General features: G+C 40.6%; 1 non-coding gene and 1 pseudogene across 1 annotated transcript; one reads left to right on the forward strand and one right to left on the reverse strand.

Annotated features, from left to right (window-relative positions):
- Nucleotides 1–1,728: 1,728 nt before the first annotated feature.
- Nucleotides 1,729–17,587, reverse strand: LOC142455361 (transgelin-2 pseudogene; annotated as a pseudogene).
- A 1,756-nt stretch (nt 17,588–19,343) lies between these two features.
- LOC142455843 (U1 spliceosomal RNA) lies at nt 19,344–19,507 on the forward strand. Its single transcript, XR_012785958.1, has one exon. It is a non-coding gene; the product is annotated as a U1 spliceosomal RNA (small nuclear RNA).
- The last annotated feature ends 3,449 nt before the right edge of the window (nt 19,508–22,956 follow it).

The raw sequence follows: 22,956 nt of genomic DNA on the forward strand, positions 1-22,956 counted from the left end.
ACTCCTTTGCCATCTTCCCGGAAGTCATCCTCTTTCCTGTTTTTTAAATGACCATTTGCTTTCTTCATGTCTGATGTTCTTGATATTACCCCCACATCTACCAAGTTTTCTGTCATTAGGGTTTGATAAGTATTAATAAACTGTCATTAGTGTTTGATAAATCTTCTGTCATTAGTGTTTAATAATTCAGATTTTTTCCTTGAGATGCTTTGGAAATTTGAATGAAATATATGTAAGGTTGTATTTTGGCTTGAAGAGACTTGTTTTAATTTTCTTCAACTTCAGCTTGAACTTACATGTGAGCATTGATAATCTGTTCCACTGTCAGCCCCTGGCCTCATTTTTGTAGTATTATAAAATGGTACAACCATTGTGGAAAGTGGTGTGGAGCTTTCTCAAAATATTGGGAATAGAAATATCATATGACTCAGGAATCCCTCTACTTGGTATATAACTTAGAGAAGTAGGAGCCTTGACATGAGTAGATTTGTGCTCACACATTTTAATGACAGCACTACTCACAATAGCAGAGATGGAAACCACCTACATGCCCATGTAGAATGGGTAAATAAACATTGGTGCATACATCTATTGGAATGCCACACAATGTTAAAGAATAGTTATGAACTGATGAAACATCTAAACGAACTTGAGAGATATTGTGCTGAATGAAATTAGTCCATCATAAAAGGAAAATTATTGTAAAAGAATGTTATTATAAGAAGTCAAGAAAAGACGGCTATTCTGAGAAGTCAAGAAAATGTTTTCACAGTAACACCATTTGATGGTTACCAGGCAGAGAGAAGAGGAGAGAGGAAGGAGGGAAAGTCATGGATTAGAAGGCAGACATGTGTTAACTTGGGTGAAGTAGAAGGGGATGCACAGTAAGAGGAGGTCGGCCAAATATGTATCTGGAGACAGGAAAGACACTGGGAGGTTGGTAACAGTTAAAGCCAACAGAACCAAGTACTGTTAGATACAAAATCATGCAATAGTAGGGCTTGGATAGACACAGCTGAACAGATGTGGGAGGAAATGTGAGAGTATGCCCATGTATGTAGATTTTACAGAAAATATTTTATATATGTATTTACCTTTTTTTTTTCATCCAAAGAAAGACTGAGATTCTTTATTTAAATCAGCAAACCCACATTCCTCAAGGCCCAGACCACACGTTGGGCAGCCCTCCTTCCCCTGTCCCCTCTCACCACCACCCCATAGCCACAGCAAGGGGAATGGAAAAGAAGAAGCCTCAAGGCCTACTGCTACAGAAGGCTGCCCTAGAGGCACGGGAAACATGGTCCAGCTGTGGCTGGTGTGGCAGCCGCCACAGGTCCCTCCCTTTCAATGAGACCTCTTGTGGCCACAGCTGGTGGAAGGCAGGCCAGCACAGCATCAGAAGACCGGGATCCCCAGTCCAGGAATGCAGTGAGGGCATAAAGCCCGGTGGGAGAGAGAAAAGGAACTGGGGCTGGGTACCCCCCCCCCCCCCATTTTGGTCCAAGGAGAAAAGAAGAGGCCAGCTGGTCCAGTTTGGGTGCACATGGGGCAGGGGTGGAAATGTATTAGTAAGTATGGGGAGAGGCCATCACTGGGCACCTCCAGAGGAGACAGGCCAGGCTAGTTTCCAACCCTGGCAGAGGGCTCTGGGAGCCCTCAGGGATGTCACTGATGAACACAAAATATTTCTATATATTAACCATTCACAGAGGGCCAGTTGGGACATGCTCAGAGGATCTGGCGTGGTATCCCATAGCCAGTCGTGCCTGCCTGAGATGGCCCGCGGTTGGTGCCCATCTGCAACCCTATCACATTCTTGCCCTCTTGCAGCCGGTTGTCCGAGAAGTTCCACGGGTTCTCCTTGGATTTCTTAGGAAAGCAGTTGGGGTCCCTGGAAAAGAGCCCATTGTCCCAGGTTACTGCCAGATTCATCCGTGTCCGTTGTACACAGGCCGTGTCCTCTGCTTCCCAGGGGTCCACAGTCTGCAAGACATCGGTGGTGTTGATGCCCTAGCGCTCGGCTGCAGGCAGGAACTGGAAGCTCAGCCTGAAGGCCATGGTGGCGGCCTGGGTCTTCTTCCCCGGGGGCCTGGCCCGCAGGTACAGCACATCAACGAGCTCACAGAGCACGGTGCCATCCTTGAGCCAGTTCTGGAAATGCTTCGGGCCAGCCTGAGGTCGGCCCACATCCTTGCGGTACTGGGTCAGGGTGTGTTCTCAATCTTCTGCTGCACCTCCAGGCTCAGGCCATAGGCAGGGTCTCAGTTTGCTATTCTGAAGACTAGGGGTGGTTGTGTGGAGAGGACCGATGGACCGGCGGACAGACGAGTGGACTGGAGAGCAGCGCACGCCCAGAAAGGGCTGCAGCAGCGAATCATATGCATTTACCTTTGCTGCAAATATATCCATGAATATCGCGAAGTACACAGGAGGTAAATCGATGAAAACTTATTAGACATAACCAAACACCTTGAGGGACTGATTTACTGGGGGCTTAAGAACATGGTCTCAGGGACCATCAGGGACAACGGACAATGTGATGCTGCTTACTTAGGTGAGTAGAAATTGGCATCTAAAAGTTCTGACGCAGCCATCTGAAGTGCAACCATTAGCCTGTCCCTATCCAGAGGGAAGAAGAGTGATGAAAATCAAAAAGACACGTAGAAATTATTAGTCCACAGGACCGATGGACCACAAACATCACGCTCCACAACCCTTGACCAGAACTAGATGGTGTTCAGACACAACTACCAACTACTCAGAAAAGGACCACGCTAGGAAGTCCTGGGTAGAGTGGAGGAATAAGATGGAATAAGACTGAAAAGCATCAAAGAGTTCAGATTGACTGGTCTGATAGAGACTGATCGGATCACCAAGACTATAGCCCCTTCAGGTCTGAAACTGAACTGACCCCTGTATGAGAATAATCCACCAGTTAAGATCAAGGGCAGTATTTACCCAAGAACAAACTTCAGAGGTTAGGAAATACAGAGGAAGGAAACAGGAAACACAAGGAAGAAGTGAGTACATTGATACCATCGCAATGGATGAGCTGAAACAAAATGCATACGAATCGTTGACTGTAAAACGCATGATCTGTGCTGCAAGCCTTCACCTAATTACAATGAAAAGTGTGTTTAAAGTAGGGATGGGCAAACATTGTGGAGACTTAAATGCACACTGCTACGTGCAGGTAACTGTTGGAAACCATACACAGTAGGAGGGTGAGTCAGAAAGCATTGTTGCTCGAATCCCAGTTCACACATGCATGGGTTTTTTCCCCAAGAAAACCTGCAATCAGGGTTGCAGACAAGTTTCTCTCAGTAAAACATTTATGTTTCTTCTCTTTTTAGGGTACCTTCCAAAAGGAAAAAAAAAGATATGAAGAGGGTGGTGGTGCACAGCATCAGGTAGCTCAACAAGCTAATCTTTCCCCTAGTTTTAAAAGCAAGATTGAAGCTAAGGGGAGATAATTTTATGGAACAAATGACAACTGGGGACAAGTCTTGGATTTACCAATAGGATCCAGCAAACAAGATCCACTGGGTTCTGAGACGATCTTCGGGGCCAGTTAAATCTGAGGCAGAGAGATCTGCTCTAAGGTTGTGTCAGCTGCTTTTTGCTTATCCCCCACATCCCCCTTAATTTCAGAGCGGTAATCATGATAGATTTTCTCAAAGAACACAGGACAATCATAGAGACGTCTTATGAATACATTTTATTAAAATCTGCATTCTAAAGGGAAGAGACCAGGGATTCTCCTCACTACCACCTCTCTACCCACTACCACACAGCCCCCTGACAATGCACCTGCTAGTTCTTTGAGTGTGGTAAGGGCTGCCCTAGGAGAATTCCATTGAGAAACCTGACCTCCTCTTACCGTACAGCCCTGATTTTCCCCCTTCGGATTTCTGTTTGTACCAAGCTCAAAGAACATTTAAAAAGAACAAGACCTGAATCCCCTGAGGATGCTTAAAGTGTCATTTTGATGTGGTGTCAGCCAAAGAGCTCAGAACTCTTAGTGGAGCGATGAGGGGAAAAAATGACTTCAGAAGGTGTTTAGACCCTAAATGTGGGTTTTGTTGCTTCCCAATTAGATAGCTGCTTGTTTAAGACCCCAGATGTGTTATCTTTTGATAGCTGGGCACCATCACCTTTCTTCACCACATTTGTTTACACATTCATTTTGTCTTCAGTGATCGTGTCAGGAAGGTGAGCATCACAGAATGCCAGGTTATTAGAACAAAGTGTTCTTGCGTTGAGGGAGTACTTGTGTAGAGTCCCAGTGTCCATCTGCTGCCTTAATGTTTTAGATATATGTACACAGATCTATGTCCCTATTGCTATATATAAACATATTTACATATGTACGTGCCTGTATTTATACCTCTATAAATGCCCTTTGCCTCCTACTTCTTTCCTCTTATTTCTTTTTACTTTCCTTTTGTTCCACTATCATGAACTATCATGTTTGACCTTCGTTGGGGCTTTCAGTAATTCCTCTTGGCTACATTGCACTTGATCAAGCCCCTCCAGGCATTCTACGCCCTCCTTGTCATCAATTTTAGATCACTTGTTCCCTTGTCCCTGGATTTGTTGGCTCCCTCCTTCCCCCCTCCCATTTCCCCCTGGAACCATCAGTCCCATTGTTTTCTCCATGGGATTATTTATCTTGCCTATCTTATATAGATGCACATGAAAAAAAAAACACACAAAACAGGAAAAGTCTATGCATTGTTCCAGGTCTGCCTGTTGAACTTTATGAATCTTTTCCAATCGAGTCTGATGAGATGCCAAGCCCTGTCCCTGAAGTCTACTTTTGGCATTCCATGGGGACTTGCTTCGGCCCCACCCCCTTGCTGCTCTGTTGCACTCCTGTCATGGTTTGCACCACTGTGGTGGGGTCAGGTTGGACACAGTACCCACACTGTGTTTGCAGTGTTGTTCCCATAGTGTTATGGGTCAGTGAGGGCCATGGTTAATGCTGGGGCCGGCCCTGAGGTCTTCTCTGTGCATTGGCTGCTCCGAACAGAAATATTGTATTTGGGGCTTGGTAGGCCAGGATGCAGTTCTCTCTCTCTCTCTCTCTCTCTCTCTCTCTCTCTCTCTCTCTCTCTCTCTCTCTCTCTCTCTCTCTCCTTCCTACTTAGTTTGCTTAGTGTGTTCTGAACAGACCCACCCTTCTCCCTGAGTTGTAGTGCATTCTTCTGAGGAGAGGGTCCATGTAGCTGAGACTGGGGCTGGCCCATGCATAATTACTTCTTGAAATAAAGTTCTCCCTTACACCTATATGAGTATCTCTGGATGTGTTTCTCTAGTCCACCCAGACAAGCACTGTGTACGTGTCAAAATGTCTTTAACCATTCTTCTAGTGCTGGATTGAGGGGCTGCTGCCAACTGCTTGCTATTGGGAACAGTGCTGCCCTGAGCATGAGAGTGCATATCTTTTTTTTTTTATTAAAAACATTTTATTAGGGGCTCATACAACTCTTATCACAATCCATACATATACCTACATCAATTGTATAAAACACATCTGTACATTCTTTGCCCTAATCATTTTCTTCTTTTTTTAATCTTTTTTTTTAATTTTTAAAAAATTTTTAACAATTTATTAGGGGCTCATACAATTCTTATCACAGTTCATACATATACATACATCAATTGTATAAAGCACATCTGTACAGTCCCTGCCCTAATCATTTTTTTCTCCTCTTTTCTTTTTTTACATTTTATTAGGGACCCATACAACTCTTATCACCATCCATACATATACATACATCCATTGTATAAAGCACATCCATACATTCCCTGCCCCAATCATTCTCAAAGCATTTGCTCTCCACTTAAGCCCCTTGCATCAGGTCCTCTTTTTTTTTCCCCTCCCTCCCCTTTCCCCCCTCCCTCATGTGCCCTTGGTAATTTATACATCATTATTTTGTCATATCTTGCCCTATCCGGAGTCTCCCTTCCCCCCTTCTCTGCTGTCCCTCTCCCAGGGAAGAGGTCACATGTGGATCCTTGTAATCAGTTCCCCTCTTCCAACCCACTCACCCTCCACTCTCCCAGCATCGCCCCTCACACCCTTGGTCCTGAAGGTATCATCCACCCTGGATTCCCTGTACCTCCAAGCCCTCATATGTACCAGTGTACAGCCTCTGCCCTATCCAGCCCTGCAAGGTAGAATTCGGATCATGGTAGTTGGGGGGAGGAAGCATCCAGGATCTGGGGGAAAGCTGTGTTCTTCATCGGTACTACCTCGCACCCTAATTAACCCATCTCCTCTCCTAAACCCCTCTATGAGGGGATCTCCATTGGCCGACACTTGGGCCTTGGGTCTCCACTCTGCACTTCCCCCAGAGAGTGCATATCTTTGTTGGTGTTTTCTCTCTTACTGGTTTAGTTATGTGCCCAGGAGAAGTATTGCTGAATCATAAGGGATTTCCATTCCCGGTTGTTTTAATTTGTGCCATATCACTTTCCACAATGGTTGTACATGTTTGCCCACCAGCAGTATATGAGAGTTCCACTCCCTCTGCACTCTTTCCAGCATTTGTTGTTTTCGGGCTTTTTTGGTTTTGTTTTCCAAATGGGTGATTGTTTGTATAAAGTGGTATCTCATCACTGCATTGATTTGCATTTCCTAACAGGTAGTTTTTAGGGTTTTTTTCATGTGCTTTTGTCATTTGAATGTCATTTTTGGTGATTGTTTGTTTGTTTGTTGCTTGCTTCCTATTAAAGTATTGCAGTATTTTCAGTAAATTTTATAGATTAGCCCTTGTCCATTGTGTCATTACTAAAGATTATTTTGCCCAGTCCATAAACTCTCTTTATATTCTTTTGGTGAAATCTTCTGATGCACAAGAGAAGCCGTGGTGACATAGTGGTTACACAATTGGGTTGCTTAACCACAAGCTCAGCAGTTTGAAACCACCAACTGCTCCACAGGAGAACGATGTGGCTTTCTACTCCTGGAAAGAGTTACACTCTCTGAAACCCACAGGGGATAAGGTTAATACGTGTTGGAATCCACTCGATGGAAGTGGGGGCTCCCCCCCCCAGTGTGATACACATAAATGTCTTAGTTTTAGTACGTCCCAGTCATCTATTTTGCTTTTCACTGTGTGTGCGCCCTCCATTGTATCTGATCATATATCTATATCCTACAGTAGGACCCTTAAATTTATTCCTCTTTTTTCTTTGATGATCTTAATAACTCTGGGATTTACATTCAGGGTTTTGATCCATCTTGAGTCTCTCTTTGCACATGGGGTGAGGTATGAATCTAGTTTAATTCTTCTGCAGATTGAGATCCAATTTTGCCAGCACTGTTTGTTGAAGAGGCTGTCCCTTTCTCATTTCTTTTATTTTTTGTCTTCTATCAAACATCAGTTGACTGCTGTTGTTCTTAGGTGTCACAGAGTCAGTTCTGACTCACAGCAGTTCTGACTATATCCAACAGGATAGAACACCACCCAGGCCCACAATTGTTGTTATGTTTGAACCCATTCTTGTAGCCAAGGAGTCAACCCATCTTGTTGCGGGTCTTCCTCTTCTTTGCTGCTCCTCTACTTTACCGAGCATGATGTCCTTTTCAGGGATTGAAACCATGTCCCAAGTACATGAGAAATGGTGTCACCATCCTTGATTCTAAGCATTCTGGCTGTAGTTCTTCTAAGACAGATTTGTTTTTTCTTTTGCAAGCCCATGGTACCTTCAATATTTTCACCAGCACTGTAACTCAACTGCACCAATTCGTCTTTGCTCATCCTTATTCACTTTCAACTCTCACATGCACATGAAGCCATTGACAAGACCATGGCATGGCTCAGGAGCTCCTTAGTCCTCAAAGTAACATCCTTGGTTTTCAACATGTTGAGGAGGTCTTGTGCAGCAGATTTCCCTAATGCAATATCATTGGATCTCTTGGCTGCTGCTTCCATGAGCATTGATTTTGAATCCAAGTAAGATAAAAATCCTTGATTACTCCAATCTTTTCTCCATCTGTCATGATGTTACCTATTGGTCCGGTTGTGGAGATTTTAGTTCTCTTTGCATTGAGTTGCAATACATACTGAAGGCTGCCATCCTTGGTCTTTATCAGCAAGTGTTTCAAGTCTTCCTCACTTTCAGCATGCAAGGTTGTGTCATCTGCAAATCGCAGGTTGTTAATAAGCCTCCCTATAATCCTAATGTCTCATTTTTCCTCATATAAGAGGGGGTACCCCCAAAAGGAATATTTTTTCATAGCTATGTATTTAAATTTTTTTATACAACAACCTATCACCTTCAAAGTATTCTCCATTACACTCAATACACATGCCAAATCTGCAATTCCATACCTGGAAACATTTTTCAAACTTATCTGTTTGAGTAGCTGAGAGCATTTCCCTCTTTTTTCCTTTACTTCTTCTACATAATCAAATCGCTGTGCTTTCTTGTCCCTCTTCATTTGCAGAAACAAAAAGAAGTCACACAGAGTGAGCTCAGGTGAGTAAGGTGCATGGGGCAAGAAAAGCATGCTGGTTTTTGCCCAAACTGGTCACTGAGATGTGAGCAGGTGCATTGTTGTGGTGGCCACAATCCACAGCAAAGCCAGTCCTCTGTCTGCCACAAATCAGGCCTTTTTTTGTCACACATTGTTCCGCAATCTTCTCAGAACGTCTAAATAGAAAGCTGATTAGCAGTCTGACCTGGTGGAATGAACTCCAAATGCACTATCCCCTTCACATAAAAAAAAACAAAAAAAAAAGAGCATTGTCTTGATCTTTGATTTCACTTGATGAGCTTTTGGGGGTCAAGATAACCAATGACTTCTTCCACTGGCTTGATTGATGTTTGTTTTTGGAGTCATAAGAATAGCACCATGTCTCATCACTAGTAATGAATTTGGGAAAAAATCTGGGTCGCTCCCAAGCTGATTTTTCAAAGAAAGGCATGTTTCCACTTGATGCTCTTTTTCCTGGTCAGTCAGAACCTGAGGGACAAAATTTGCAGTGATCCTTCCATTAAAATTCACTGAAACGACCTCAAAGATAGTCCAGATACTTTCCCCATCTCAATGGTCCATCGTCGGTCTTTGAGCACAAGTGCACAAATTTTGTCCACATTTTCAACTGTTTGGGAAGTTGATGGACCTCCAGAATGACGTCAAACAACATTTCACTATTTTTGAAATTAGAAAAACACTAGTACACTTGAATTTTCCCCACAGATCTGTCCTTACAAGCTGTGTTCAACATCACAACAGTTTCTGCTGCATTTTCCCCGAGCAGGAAACAAAATTTCACAGCTGCTTTCTATTCTCTTAAATCAGCCATCACAAAAATCGAGGTTTGAGCAAAACTGCTTTCACGAAAAAATTCACTGTGGCCAGAGAGAACCTTCCCAGGTGATGCCACTGGGTGCACTAACTCAAAACAAGTTTCTCCATGCTCACCTGGCGGGAAAAGTGCTTACAATGAAAGCCCTGCTCAGTGGAGCTTTTTTTCTGTTTGGGGGGGCGGGTACACCCTCGTAGTCCAACTTCTCAGATGATTTGTTCAGCATATATATTAATAAATATGGTGCGAGGATACAACCCTTTCCTGGTTCTGTTCAAATGACTGCCTCTTGATGCATGTACAGGTTCTTCATGAACATCATTACGTGTTCTGCAATTCTCATTCTGTTTAATGCTATATAGTTGTTTTTGTTTGTTTAATGATCTACACAATCGGATGCCTTTGCATTAGAAATAAAACACAAGTAAATATTTTTTTGCTGGTATTCCCTATTTGAGTCAAGATCCACCTGATGTCAAAAATGATACTCCTTGTCTGTAGGTGAAGGAATTGCCTCTTGGGTTTTCTATTGTGCTCCATTAGTCTATGTAGCCATCATTTTATCAGTATCAGCTATTTGGATTACTCTGACTGTGTAATATGCTTTGAGGTCAGGTAATGCAAGTTCTCCTACTTTTTTCTTCTTGAGTTCTTTGCTTGCTCTAGTTCTCTTCAATATGCAGTTAGTGATTATTTTTTCCATTTCTTTAAAGGATTCAGTTGGGATTTCGATCATAATTTTGTTGCATTTATAGATTGCTTTTGGTAGTGTTGACATTTTCACAATATTAAGCCTTCTTGTAAGTGGACATGATATATTCTCCTCCTTGTGTGTGTCTCTTATAGCGTCTTGTAACACAGTTTTATTGCTTTCTTTGTACACAACTTTTGTTCTCTGGTTAGCTTTATCTCTAATTATTATTGTAAACGTTATTGTTTTGTTGTCTTTATCAGAGCTCTCTTCATTAGTATATAGGAATCAGATTTATTACTGTTTGTTAATGTTGTATCCTGCCATGTTGCCAAATATTTCAATAGTTTGAAACAAACTTTTTGGTTGAGTCTTTTGGGGTTTCTTCATATTATCTGTAAATAGTGAGAGTTCCACTTCTTTGCCCACTTGGGTTCTTTTGATATCTTTCCATTGTCTAATTTTTCTAGCTAGGACTTCCAACACAATGTTGAATAAAAGTGGCTGTATTAGGCCGGGTTGAAGAGAGAAACAAATCCAGTTACACTATATTTGCACAAGAAATAGCTTTACATCAAGAAGTAATTATATATGGAGAAAATATCCCAGCCCAGTCCAACTCAAGTCCATACGTCTGATAATCGTCCATAAATCCTGCTTCAAACTCACACAATCACAAGCAATGACTCAGAATGCTGGAATATCACAGGTTGTTGGGTGCAACGTCTTATGGATCTAATGGCGGTGGCTGCATCACAGGACTCTGACAGCAATCAGGGTCAGCTAGCAGAAAGGTAAAGGCAGAGAGATGGGAAGCTCCCAGGGCCCTCCTTATGAAAAGTCCACACCCACAAATAGGTACCATCAGTCTGTGACCTGATTGACAGGTTGAATACCACTCCTACACCTTTATTTATCTTCAGGTTGACATGAAATTATGTAACTACCCCACTGATGAAAGAAGCATCCTGGCCTAGTTCCCAATCACTGGAGAGGGATGCTTTCAGTATTCCTCATTGAGCAAGATGTTGGCCATTGGTTTTTTTCAATCAATGCATGTTTGATCAGTTTTAGACTTAAGAACTTGGTAGAATTCTTCAGTTTCTTCACCATTGGCCGAAATGGTTGGTACATAAATTTGAACAATTGCTGAATTAACTTGTCTTCCTTTCAGTCATTTATATATATATATATATATATATATATATATATATATATATATATATATATATATATTGTCCCATCACAATTAGCATTGTTCTTCAAGATAGCTCATGCAATGTTCTTTGCAATGATAAATATGAAGCTATTCGTCTTTATTTTGTCATTCTTGCTACAATGTGATTTTCCAATTCAAAATGGCCAATACCAGTTCATTGGTGCTCATTTTTGCGTGTGATGAATCACAATTTCCCTAGATACATACTTCAAACATACTTCATGCATTTCGTGTTCTGATTGTTTAATGAATGTTTGCAGCTGATTCTTCCCACCTTGAGTCATACCCCATCAGCTAATCAAGATCCTGATAGCTTTGCTCCATTTACACCGTTAGAGGTGACTCTCCTTGGTGGAGGCAACTCTTCCCAGTTGTATTTTGAGTGCCTTCCAACTCTAGGGGCTCATTTCCAGCAGTGTGCCAGATAATGATTTATTTATATTTATAAGGTTTTCAGTGGCCAATCTCTAAGCAGTAGATCACTTTTTCCTTCTCTATAATCTTACTCTGGAATATCCATTGAGACATTTACACTATGGGTAACCCTACTAGTATTTTATATTCGGGCAGCATAATCCAGACACAGGCCACTACCATATTATTTGTCCAAATATTGAGTGCTTGCCCTGGACTCCAATTAATTACCAAAAACTTATTTTTATTAGGAAGCTAGCCAACAAAGCATCCATCCATCAACTAAACTTGTTCCATCATTTCCCCAGGTGTTAGGCTAAGCTGTCTAGACAAACAAATCCAGTGGTGTTCATATATGTATAACAAAGAGCTTTCTATCAAGAAGTAATATGACATTAATAAGTTATCCCCAACCAGCCATTCAAGCCATCCCCAATTCAAGTCCATAAGTCCGATGTAAGCCAGGATCCTATTCAAACTCACATAGCCAAAGGCTGATGACACAGAAATGTGAAGCAGGAAGAGCACAGGCTGGTGGGTGCAGAGTCATGTGGACCCAAAGTCGGTGGAAATGTGTCAGGGCACCAACAGCTATCAGGGTAGGTGGCTCACATGGGGCTGCCACTGGATGCAGGCAGAGTCCCAGCAAACAGGAAGGTGAGGGGGCAGAGAGTGTAGTTTTCAGCTTCTTCCCTATAAAAAGGCCACATCTCCCAGGAGGCATCATCATGCTGAGACCTGACCAATCGGTTGGACTCCACCCCTCCATAAATACAAGGTGACATAAAATCATCCAAACACCAGACCAAGTGATCTTTATATGAATTTCTTCTAAGAATATTAATTATGTATTACATGAAGGTGGACTATAATTGTTAAGATACTTGACAGCCTACACAAAGCCTTCATAAAACACAGTAAGTACGTGTTGAGTATATAAAAGAATAATTGTATAATTCATTTTATTGACATCTACAGTCCTTGTCAAACTTAGACAATTATAGAAAAAACTGGAAAGGTCAGTCTACTTTAAGCAGGGCTCAAATAGTAATTAATGTTTCACACTCTTGTTTGAACTTTGGGCAACATTCAAAATACACAATGTCAAATCTATAACAAAATGGATTATACTTAAACATGGACAATTCAAATAAAAACTGGTACATTATTGCTCACAACCCACAAGACCATCGGACAGACAAGCGGTGTAAATATATACTTTAGTGAATAACAGTGTATTAATATTTGTTCATCCATTGTAGTAAATGTACCCCAAAATGCGAGGCTGTTAATAGGAGATATATTGGAACTGTTAATAGGAGTTAGGAGATATATTGGAACTCTTTGTACTTTCTGGAATTTTTCTATAAGTATAAAAATTATCTAAAAATATATTATTTATTAAGTTGTAAAATTAATTTGAATGTATTAGAAAGCTGATACACAATTTTATGTCAAGTTGGAGATGTTTAAAAGTGTAGGGGTGTAGCACAATCGCTGAAAACAAATGGATGCATAAGCAAATGTGGTGAAGAAATCAGATGGTGCCTGGCTATAAAAAGATATTACATCTGGGATCTTAAAGGCTTGAAGATACACAAGCGGCCATCTAGCTGAAAATCAGCAAGCCCAAATGGAAGAAGCACACCAGCCAGTGTGATCACGAGGTGTCATTGGGACTTGGTAGCAGGCATCAGAAGACACATAACAAACAAACAAAATCAAAAAACCATATTGTTGAGAACAAGGGGGTCAGAGCAGAGACTCAAAGTCCATCTAAACAATGGGACATCTCCCCATAGATGGGTCACAGGGAAGGGATGAGTCAACCAGGGTGCAGTAAAACACCAGTGAAACACACAATATTCCTCTGGTTCCTTGAGGCTTCCTCACCCCCCACTATCATGACTCAAGTGCTGCTTCTCACTTCAGACAAGACCAGAGCATGTACACAGGTACAGATAAGAGATAAGAGCTCCCGACACATGGAATCCAGGAACAGGAATGGGAATAGCAATGCCAGAAGGGTAGTGGAAAGGTGGGGAGAGGATGGGAGGAAGGGGGAACTGATCGCAATGATTGACACATAACCACGACCACCCTCCAGGAGGATGAACAACAGAAACCATGGGGGAAGGGAGACAGCAGTCGGAGTAAGATATGAAAATAATAACATTTCATACTTTATCAAGGGGTCACAAGGGCAGGGAGTGTGGGAAGAAGAGCTGATACCAAGGGCTCAATAGAAAGTAAACGTCTAGAAAACAATGATGTCAACATATGTAAAAATATGCCTGGTACAATTAATGTTTGGATTGTAATAAGAGCCCTCAATAAAATGATCTTTTAATTTAAAATAAAAAAGAAGTTATAAACGCAAGGGAATAAAAATGTAGTATTTCATGAAAAGTATAACGAATTTTATTAGATGAATAAATAAATATTATAAACACACTCACAAAAAGTGTAGCGGTGGTATCCATTCTGTCAATCAGCCTGATAACACCTCCGTGGGTATGGTCTTCTCGTAGGAGGGTCCTGGGAACCCCCTTCTCTCTCTCTGCCTTCACCTTCATGCTGTCTGACCCTGAGAGCCGCGAGAGCCCTGGCATGCTTCCACTGACCTTCGATCCATGTGGCTTTGCACCTACCAGTCCACGATCTTCCTGCAGTCTACATCACTGCATGTGGCTGTGTGAGTCTTAAGAGGTACTTATGGACTAGTATTGGACTTATGGACTTCAGATGGACTGGGTTGGAGTGTTTTCTTAAGAAATAATTACTTCTTGATATAAATCTCTTCCTTATACATATAGGAGTGTCTCTAGTCAACCCAGCCCAACACCAGAACTAAACAAAAACTAATGTTCTACAATTCTAAAAGAAAACAGAAGAAAATCTTTGTAACCTCACTTAACTTATAAAAATATTTCTTCTATAGGACCAGATAACATGAACATAAAAGGGCAAAAAGCTCATAAATTGGACACTATCACAATTAGAAAATGTCACTCCATTAAGAAAATGAAAAGGCAAACTACAGGCTGGGACACATTTGTAAAAACAATTCAACCACTTCCTACAAAGTTAAACACATGTTCACGATGTAACCACGACATTCACTTACTTAACAGGCATTTTGTCCAAGAAAAATGCAAGCACATTGACTTAGTTATCTAATGTAGCTATGATAGAAATAAGGCACAGAAATTTATTTTCTCAGTTTGGGAAGCTTGGGATTGAATTCAGAGTGCAGCCTCTCATCTAGAAGAAGGCTTTCTCTCGGTCAGGCCTGGAGGAATGTCCTTGGCTCCTCAGCTACTGCTTCCTGATTTCTTGAAGAGCTCCATGAATCCTGGCATCTATCTCACCCCATATCTCCTTCTGATCTGTTGTTTAATCATTTTTTATAACTTGAAAGAGATTGACTCAAGATAAACCCTACACACCTCAAAGCATAACAAAGGCAACATGTTCACAGATGGAATTACAACCACAGGCATAGAGGTTATAACACATATTTTGGAGGAGAGAGGGCATAATTCAATCCATGCATCCACATACACTTTGATAAATATGTCCGAGGCAGATTTATTTGCATTACTACAAAGTTGGGAACTACCCAGATGTTCAACACCACAAATGTCCTCTTTTGGGGGTCTTGAGACAATATTCCCACACCATACCTGCTGAGACTCCCACTTACCAACAGATGAGCACTACTAATACACCCAGCATGGATGAATCTCAGAAAGTATTGTGCTAAGTAAAAGGAGACCAACACACACAAAAAAACACTTACTATATGATTACAAACTTCCGACAAAGACCAAGTAGAGCGATAGAAATCAGGAGAATGATTGTGGTTAGAGACAAGAGCAAAATATTGATTACAAAGGGACATGAATGAGCTTTGGGGGGTAATGGAAGTATTATTTACCTTGAGAGTAGACATCGTTAATCTAGTGTTTCCATTTGTCAAAAGAAATGGAACTATGTGTCTTTAATTTATTATATGTAACGATATCTCAATAAAGTTGTTTTCCCCCCAAGTTCACCCAGCCTCTTTTTCATTTCTAAAAGTGTTTACTATAAATTGGGTGAAATTTTACAAGGCAAACTAGTTTTCCATTCAACAATTCATACACAGTTTGTTTCATGTCATTAATTGCAATCTCCACAATGTAATATCACTTATCCCCGTATTTCCCATTGCCATTATTGCTCTTTCCTACTTCATCCTGTCTTCTAAATCTTGTCCTCGGGTAAATGCTGTCCGTTGGATTTAAAATCTAAGTAGTGCATACCTCCCTAGTGTAATAATTGTTCACCGTATAATCAAACCGAACCCATTGCCATCAGGTTGATGCCAACTCAGAGCAAACCTGTTGGACAGGTTAGAACTGCCCTGTGAGTTCTTAAGACGGTGACACATTACGGGAGTAGAAAACTCTTTCTTCTGTTCCCCATATAGACCTCTATATGGTTTCAATGAAAATTGAGTTCTAGGTCTGAAGGGTGACTAAGGGAATTCTGTCAGGAATTCTCAGGAATTCTGTCAGTTTCTATCCAAACAGTAAGACTGGTCTTGTTCCTGCTTTTCAGTTTGGTTCCACATTTTTTGCCCACTCTATCCAGAACCCTCTCATGTGATCCCTCTCAGAGAAGTGGGCAGTGGTATCTTGGTGATATCAAGTTCTTCAGGTCTCAGGGCAACGCAGGCTGAGGTTTGCATGCTCCATTAGTCCATTTTGCTAAGTGGTTCCATTTGTCATCAATTTTCTTCCCCTTTCTTTGCTCCCTGGTTTGTTTTGAAGTGAGGGTTGTAAATTATATATAGAAACAACCTCTATGCCCATCAATAGATGAATGCATATATAAAATGTGCTAAGTAGCCCCCAATATGGGACATATTCAAGTTACAACAAACTTTATAGATAGCTTTCCATTTTGGGTGGGGGTAATATATTATTACTAATAATACATACTGGATGTAATATTTCATCATATAATTTTCTGACACTGTCATTCTCAGGTGTTTGCTCCCAGACTTCAATTTTATTGTCTACTGCTCAAAGCACTGGCATAAAGCAGATTTATGGCCTGCTATCCAATTAAGTCAGTGTCAAGAATCTTCAAAAATAAAATGTTAGGCAATGTTCAATTATTAATAACTCATGACAATTTAATGCGCACATGTTTGGCAGCCATCAGAACTCCAGCTTTATTATTACAACACTGTAAATCATGTCATAAACCTCAAATTCACAGGCATCCAGTTCTTGCTGACCCTGTAGGACAAGAAAAAGTGCATCGTGGTTACATGCTGGATTGCTAACCTTGAGTTCAGCTTTCTGAACCACCAGCAGCTCCTCAGAAGAAAAATGATGCTTTCCAATCCCACAAAGATTTACAGAACTCCCAGGGCAATTCTACCCTGTCCTGTTGGGTCACCATGGGTCAATACTGACTTGATTGCAGTCAGTTTGGCTTGGAGGACAATAGAGAACGGTTCTCTAAGATTTCTAAGATCATAATCTTTTTTTAAACAAACTGAAAATGTTATTTATTTAACATAGTCATCACAAGGGTGCAAATAGAGACTTAATTTAAAAAACAAAAATGACACCACAGCTTAGGATACAGAGTTCTACCCAGAAATTAAGGGGAAGAGGGACAGATGTCTATGGAAGAGAAGACAACCCAAGGACAGGGTGGGTCAGGGCTCTTGGCTGGACACTTGCTTTGAGTAGGTTTCCTGAAGGTTCTTCTTAAGGGCTGTGGGTTCTTTCCAGGTTTGGGAACATGTGTGTTCAAAGGGCTGTTGATGTTGGGCTCTCCCAGCAGGCTCTGGAGGGAGAGGGGAATAGTCCTGACATCATACAGCGTGGACCACTTGTCTTTCAGGATGTGCAGGCAGATGTCACCCCGAGTGTCCATGTTGGGGTGATAGCAGGGGGGAGGAACTTCACTGTGGGTGCATTCTAAGGGAAATCCAGGTAGAACTTGTACAACAGGTCTTCACAGATGGTGCCAGCTGCTCCATGGGAAGACCCTACCCACTTGGAAAGGTTGTCAGATTCCAGGAAGGCAGAGATTCCTTTGTCACCAGACATGATGAGAGTCATCGGCTCCTGTTGTAGCCTCTTGCTCACAGAACCCCAGGAGGCATCCCTGCTGGGCTCAACCCCTTTTTGGGAGACCATGACACTGGCTGTGGCTGGGTCAAGGTCCTGCGAGGCCATTCACTCAGTGCTGGCAGAGACAGGAACTGGCAAGACTGGACAGTAATTGCAGTGCAGTGCATCAACCCATCCACGTTTGAATTGTCCCAAGATCATAAACGTTAAGGAAGCAAACAGCCTCATCTTTCCTCCATGGAATGTGGCAGCTGGTAGGTTCCAACCATTAGCCCTTTGGTTAACAATCCAACACTTAAACCACTATACCACAGGGACCCTCCGACCAGGCCTATAGTGTGGTCTTACTCAGCATTTCATACTATAGAAGGATAAGTTGTTCATTTGAAGATGAATTGTTCAAGATTCTCTAGTTGTAATACCCCCACTGCTTAAACTCCCAACATATCTAGCCAAAGAAGTCATGCCCCTGAAAATTCTAATCCAAATCTAATCTAGCAAGGCTCTAGACATGGATAAGAAGATGAAGATCACTAAGGCCTATGATAATGGAAAGTTAGGAAGGACTATTCCATTGCACTGTTTCAACAATCATTATAGGTAAGAATAAGATTTTGGAGGCAGTTAAGAAAGTGATTAAAATAGACAACAACAAAGAATCATAGAACCATTCACCTTAATTTTCAGACTAGCAATATCATCCTCATTCCCGAGAATAATCCAGATAATCTAGAACATCCAAAAATGAATTATTACTGCAGCTGACAAAATACTGATGTCATTAAACTCTTCATTACTAGAGTAAACTTTCCTCAATACATAAAAGATGAAAAGCTAACTATCCAGGAAACCAAAATAAGCCCAATCAGGAGAGATCCAAAAGGAAAACTCCTTGGCATATTGAATCAAGATGTCTAACATCAATGACAAGGAAAAAAATTATAAGAGCAGCCAGAGGGGGAAAAAACAGTTACATACAAAGGGTCAGCTATTAGAGTTATCTCATTTTTCTCAGCAGAAACATGCAGGCAAAAAGGATACAGAGTGACATATATAGATTCCTGAAGGAAAAATACTGTTGACCTAGAATCTTGTGCCCAACAAAAATATCACTTGGAAAAAATATATATATATCACTTGAATATTACAGAGAAATAAAAGTATTCCCATACAAGAAGGAGTTCACATAAACAATACTTCCACTAAGACAACCAAAGAACATTTCAGTGAAGTACTATGGCCAAAAAATCAACAATTCACAAACCTGAAATGAATATACAAGACAATTCCTCACAAACTCCAACACACACAGAGCAACATCCAAAGCAATGAAATAATACAGGAAGAACAAAGAAGCTAAATACAACACACATACACATTCACATACAACGTGCACAAATATAAAGCAAAATGACAATAAAAATGCATATATATATATATATATAAAATCATACTGAATGTTAATGGACTAAATGCATGAATAAAGAGGCAGAGAGTAGCAGAATTGATAAGAAAACAAAATCCATAAGTATGCTGCCTACAAGAAACACATCTCAATACTTACCTGGCCGGGGAGATACCATGATCACGAAGGTGGTTTTCCCAGGGCGAGGCTTATCCATTGCACTCCGGATGTGCTGACCGCTGTGATTTCCCCAAATGTGGGAAACTCGACTGCATAATTTGTGGTAGTGGGGGACTGCGTTCGCGCTCTCCCCTGAAAAAAAGAAAAAGAAAAGAAACACATCTCAGAAACACAACATGAGCAGACTTAAAATCAGAAGCTGGACAAAAGCATAGCAGCAAGCAAATGGCAAACAAAGAAAGCTTTTGTAACAATATTAATCTCTGATAAAATAGACTTCAAGACAAACAATGTTATAAGAGATAAGAATGGATATTACACAATGATCAAGGGGGAAATAACCCAAGAAGACACAACAAACCCCAAAGACATAATAAACATATATGCACCCAATGAAAGATCCACAAAATTACATCAGTCAAGTCCTCACAGAATTGGAAAGGGACACAGATACCTTGACAATAGTAAAAGAAGACCACTATGTCATTCTCAAGAAAACACAGATCATCAAGAAAGAAATTCAATAAAGACACCAAAGAGCTCAACAAAACAATCAACAAGCAGGCCTCAACAAATTTAATAACTCTGAAATCCTACAACCTATCTGCTCAGACCACAATGTTATAACACTAAAAATCAACAGCAAAATGAACTTAAACATAGACAAGCGCATGGAGATTGAACAACATAATACTAAAACATGATGGGGTAATACAGCAAATAACGGAGGAAATTTTTTTTTAATTCCTTGAGACAAACAAGAATGAAACACACATTTAGGACACAGCAAAATCAGTAATCAGAGGCCACTTTATAGCAATCAACACACACATGAAAAAAGAGGAGAAATCCAAAATCAACACCCCAACACAACACCTTCAAGAACTGGAACAAGGACAACAATGTAACCCTCCAGCAAAAGAAGAAACTAAATCACAAGGATCAGAGCAAAGAATAAATTAAATGGAAAATAAGCCCCCAGAATGGAAAAAATCTAGACAAGAAATTGGATTTTGAAGAATTAACAAAATAGACAGACCACTCTTAAACTTAACAAAGAAAGAAAATTTCAAATACCCAGAATAAGAGATAAAAAGAGTGACAATACAAGAGATCCAAATGAAATAAAAGAATAATAACTCAGGAAGTGAGGGGGTGGAAAGGGGAAAATGAGCTGATTCCAAGGGCTCAGGTGGAAAGCAAATGTTTTGAGAATGAGGAGGGCAACAAATGTACAAATGTGCTTGACACACAATTGATGGATGGATTGTGATAAGAGTTGTAAAGTTCCCAATAAAATGATCTGAAAAAGAAAATACTTAGGATAACTCTAGTGAAATAAACAAAAGATTTATATTAATAAAACTGTAGAACATTACTTTGAGAAATCAAAAATGATTTATATAAATGGAAAAATATCCCATGCTCATGATAGGCAGACTTAATATTATGAAAATGTCAATAAAATCTGCAGATACACTCCAGTCCAAATCCAAATCCCAAATACTTTCTCTAAGGAAATGAGAAAACAATTACCAATTTCATATGGGTAAGTTAAAGACCCAGGATAAGCAAAGAACTTCTTAAAAAGAAATACCAAGCACTACCTGACCCAAAAAACCCACTATATAGGCACAGTTATCAAAACAGCCTGGTCATAGTGTAACAGTGTAAATTCATAGTGTAAATTCATCAGCCTACAGGCAACTGATCTTTTTTAAAAAACAAAACTAATCTTTGACAAAGGACCTAGAAATATCCAATGGGGCAGGGACAGTCTCTTCAACAAATGGTGTTGGAAAAACTGGATTTCCATATGCAGAAGAATGACGCAAGACACATATATCTCCCCGTGCACAAAACAAACTCAAGGTGGATTAAAGACCTAAATGTAAACCTAGGAGCTATCAGGATCATCGATGAGAAAACTGGCACAAACTAAAGGGTTCTATTGGATAGACTACCACATATAATAAGCACACACAGAGGAAGACAAAATACATGACTGGGACATGGTCTAATTCCCAAAATATATAGAACTCTATAATAGCTCAATAAGAAAATAATAAATGACCCAATTAAGAAGTAGCCAAAAGACATGAACAGAGAGTTGACCAAAAATGAAAAACAAATAGCTAATAAAACATGCTAGCCGTCTGGGAGATGCAAATTAAAACCACAATGAGATTATACCCACAATGCTAGTCCAATAATAAAGAAAATACCAAATGTTGGAGAGATTGTGGAGATAACAGGACTTATATTGTTGGTGGACCTGTAAATACATATAACCGCTATGGAAAATGATATGTTTATACTTAAAGCAACTGGGAATTTAAATCCCATATGATTCATCAATGCCACAAATAAATAAAAGAAAAAAACATGAGTGGATGTATCCTTTCTCATGCTTATAACAGCACAATAGCCAGAAACTGGAAGCAGCCCAAAGACCCAGCTGGAAGAATGAATAAAGAAACTATGGTACACACACACAATGGAACACTGCGTGTCCTAAAACACAGTGCTGTAACACCACATGACATGGAAGGACCTGGACACCATTATGCCAAGTGAAGTTAGTCAATAGCAAGACAGATTTTGTATGTATCTATTACTATAAGGAGAAACACCAATTAAATAAATATTAGAGGTCAGTTTAAAAAAAAGAGGGGGTAGAAGGTCTGCCTACTGGCCATCACCCACTTATATATACTTCATAAGAACCACCTTGAAAAAGGAGACCTCACATCAGTTGGGGCCACTCCTTCAAGAAGGCAAAAAAAGCAGACTCTCCATTTGATGTCATTCAACACTGAGATGAGGCTGCAAGAAGTCATCAACAGGCCCTCCGCAGGAGTGAGAGGAGAACCTTACAGGGAAAATGATGTGAGGCCAGGGGAGGGGAACATCTACCTTACTGTTGGTGGGTATGGTGGGTAAATGGGGAGGCGCAGCCTCACATGAGGAAGGGATGATAAACAATAATTGTAGGGAGTCTAAGGGGAGAATAACCCCAGTTTTATGTTATTGGGTATATATTTTTTAATGTTTCTCCCCAACCCTTGGTGAACCATGCCCTGGACTAAGCACTATGATGGCTTTAATGCTGGCCTCACAGGGAACGTGGCATCACTCCAGGGTCACACCAGAAGGACTCACTGGGGAAACCTGACTGAATGAACTGGGTTCTACCTCAAAACTACCTGTAGCCCTTGGACTTGGAACTAAAATACTGTGATGGAAAAGGAAGCAAATGATGTCTACCCCAAGACTGGAAATGGCAGTTGTTGGACCTTGGACCCCACTCCTGGTACCAAAATGTGTTAGACAGGGTTCTTAGAGAGAGAAAATCAGATTGCTGATAAATATATATATAAAGATAGATAGATAGATAACACAAGAAATTAACTGTTAAATTATATACAGATAGATAGATATATAATACAAGAAATGAACAGTTAAATTATAAAGCAGTACAAATGGCTCAGTGAAACTCACTTCCATGAGAGAATTGTGAGACACTGGCGGTCCTTCAAGTCTTGAGAGCCACCAGGTAGTCCTCTGTAGAGAGAGCTAGGCTA

Source organism: Tenrec ecaudatus, chromosome 8, assembly GCF_050624435.1.
Source record: "Tenrec ecaudatus isolate mTenEca1 chromosome 8, mTenEca1.hap1, whole genome shotgun sequence".
NCBI classification, from domain to species: Eukaryota; Metazoa; Chordata; class Mammalia; order Afrosoricida; family Tenrecidae; genus Tenrec; species Tenrec ecaudatus.